The following is a 3,415-nucleotide window of genomic DNA, read 5'->3' as shown; positions in this document are numbered from 1 at the left end:
GGAAAAAGGGAAAGAAAAAAGGAAGTCGCTTCAACCCAGCCGGTGAGACTGTAAGACACCACCGGGCGGAAGTGACGCGCGGAGAGGGTGCGAGCCGCTTGAGTAAGCGCCGCCTCTCTAGCAACCCCGGGCAGGGGCAGCACCCTCTCCTGGCTACGACCTCCAGGAGTACCCAGTCCTCGCTGATGTCGGAGAGAGAGCCCTTGGCTTTTGTTGACTTGCTGAACTTTGCTACTGCGATATGGTTTTTCTGCTGGGATAAAGTTCTTCATTCTGTTGCTTGTCATTGGGGGTTATCGTGACTCGTTCAGACGGCCGATTGGCTGATGGTCCCGTCAATCTCCGGGGAAATTACTAGCCTCAGCCACGTCAGAAAATTGTTCGTTGATGCCCCTTCGTGCAGAAATGAATAGTTCTGGAGAGAATTTGAGGAATTTCAGGTCTTGGGGATATTTTTCACCGCTCAGGGAACAGTACTCTGCCCTGTCTGCACATTAGAATCACTTAGAGAGTTTTGGTCCCTCTAGGGCCTGGACAAAAGCTTTTTTTAAAAAGCATTCCCCTCATCCCTTCCCCACAAGCTCTACATTTCCACCTGCTAGATTCTAATTCGTTAACAGGATTGACAAACTACTGCTCTTGTGCTTTTTTTTTGGAACAAGAAATTGTCCAGGGAAAAGATAAACGCAAATGAATTAGTCGCTGATCTCAGTACTAGTCTATTTTAAGCTAATTAGCATTGATTTTTTTATAAGTTTATGACAAACTGCTATTTTCCATTCAGTTAAACTAAATGCGTTTTAATGATAGGATGGTAATGAATCTAAACTATCAATAAAAAGCTGTATGCCTCGCAGAACTATGATAAACTAGCTAATGACATCATCTAAGTGTCCAGAAACGGAAGAATGATTGCTAAATCTTTTTTAAAAAATAGAATTTAGGCATCTTGGGAAAAAAGAACCTGATCTACACTGGATGTCTGGTAGTGTGAAGACTTTTTTCCTGTACCTGCTAGGACTTACCTGTGAATGAAGTAAGACGGTCAACACCAGGAAAACAAGTGTTCATGGTGCCTGGCAGTAGAACACCTTGACTATCTCGGAATGAGTTAACTGGCTCCAAATGGACTTCACATTTCATTCAGTAAAGTGGGAGCCTGAGACCACGTGTGTGGCGACACCTGCCGAAAAGCATTGTTTGAGACAATGACATTCTCTCATCTTTGGTTCCTCTACTCTTATCCACTGAATGGCAAGTAATGGTTTTACTGGCCCAGAGCTTGTAAAGTAGAGGTTCACAGACTGCATTTAGCCAAAAGTTATGCTTTGTTTTTTTTAGACAGTATTGGCTGCCCTGTGTGGTTAAAAACAAGAACAAAAACGTACTTAGTTGCCAATATTTAAAATATGTCTATTTTACATAAAAATCCAAGTCATCAATTTCTCTGGAAAATGTTGACAATCTTTCAACAGAAGGGTTATATTATTGCCTGGTCACATTGCCTAGAGCAGAGTAGCAGCTTCTCTTTTTTTCTTTTTTCCGAGACAGAGTCTTACTCTGTCACCCAGGCTGCAGTGCAGTGGCACGATCTCCACTCACTGCAACCTCCACCTCACATGTTCAAGCAGTTCTCATGTTTCAGCCTCCCAAGTAGGGATTACAGGAGCATGCCACCACATCCAACTAATTTTTGTATTTTTAGTAGAAATGGGGTTTCACCATGTTGGCCAGCCTAGTCTCAAACTCCTGACCTCAGGTGATCCGCCCGCCTTGGCCTCCCAAAATACTGGGATTACAGGCATGAGCCACCGTGCCCAGCAATAAGCCACCACACTTGGCGTGGCTTCTCTTTTATTAATAGATCATGTTATTCTTGTTTATCATAATCCCCACTATTCTTTACTAGTTTGTTAGCACTAGTTTAGTTTGAGTATCATTACTTGTGTGTTATATTGTGATCAGTCAATTGCCAGTATTAGGTAAGTGTCGGGTGGACATTATTGGTGTCTACCCCACATCCATTCCCCTTCCCTCACCTTAAGAGAACCAGGATTTTTTTTTTCAGGTATCCATATAGTCCCTTTGATTCCACAAGTCTTAGGGAAAACTCCAATCTCCAAGGATTGTTTTAAATATTAAGTTCCATTACCCAAGCCAGAGTCCTAGTCAGCAATGGACAGTTTAATCAGGGTGAATTTCTTTGAATACTAGAACTGAAGACGTTTTTTATCTTCCAGATTTTTTGTGTGAGACTGAAACTGTTGGAGCCTTCCTGCTACCATCCTTGAGAATGGAGTGACCACACAGGGGTGGGCAGAACCAAGAGAATCTCAGGGAAATGGAGCCACATCAACTGACTTAGGTCACCCCTAACTTCAACCCACACTTGACAGTGCTAGAGAAGATTCTAAAAAGAGAGCAGACTTTTCTAGTAACTTTCAGTTCTCACCACGTAGGTAACCGTATTCTCTAGCTACTGGGAGATATGTCTTTCTCGAAAGTTCCAATTATCTAACAGCATCACAGGTGTCACATTTCTCTAGAAAATAAAATCAACTGTGTGTGTGTGTGTGTGTGTCTGTGTGTGTGTATAGAAAGAGATTTGAGAAAGAGAGAGAGACATTGTAAGGAATTAGCTCACAAGATTGTGGTGCCTGGATAAACCAGAATCTACAAGGCAAATTTGCAAACTGGAGCCCCAGGAAAGATTTGCAATTTGAGTCTAAAGGCAATCTGCTAGCAGAATTCCTTCTTACTCAGGGGAGGTCAGTCTTTGTTCTATTAAGACCCTCAACTGATTGGATGAGGCCTACCTACATTGTGGAGGGCAATCTGCTTTAGTCTACCAATTTAAATATTAATTTCATCCAAAAAATACCTTCACAGAATCATCCAAAATAATGTTTGACCAACTATTTGGGCACAGTGGCCCAGCAAAGTTGACACATAAAATTAACCATCATAGTAGGTAACCATATTCTGCAGCTACTGGTGAGATCTGTCTTTTCTGAAAGCCTCGGTCAGCCATCTGACGTCTTCCCAGTAGCCTGTCTCACCCTAGAGAATTGAGAAAATAGAATAGATGAAGAGGAGGATGGCAGCGACTGCTCTCATTGACAACATTCCCTATTAATTTCTGACCTGCTACCTTCTATTCGCCATCTTAATCAAGAGAAAAAGGAATATCCCTGGAAAAATACGTTTTTCCCTCACTCATAAATGGGAAAACAGCATTAGCAATGACAAAAAGGATACTTAATATTTTATTTCACTTTTAAAGTCTCATTGCCTGTATCAAAAACATAACTTAAGCAAACAGTAATCTTTTTTAAAAGGAGAAAACAGACTCAGATTTTAAGTGATTTTTTTTTTCAAATGACTTCATGAATATTAGTTGAAGGACCCAAGTCAC

Source organism: Sapajus apella, unplaced genomic scaffold (assembly GCF_009761245.1).
Source record: "Sapajus apella isolate SASKATOON/1434 unplaced genomic scaffold, GSC_monkey_1.0 scaffold46, whole genome shotgun sequence".
Lineage (NCBI taxonomy): Eukaryota > Metazoa > Chordata > Mammalia > Primates > Cebidae > Sapajus > Sapajus apella.
Note: the sequence above shows the minus strand (reverse complement) of the source record.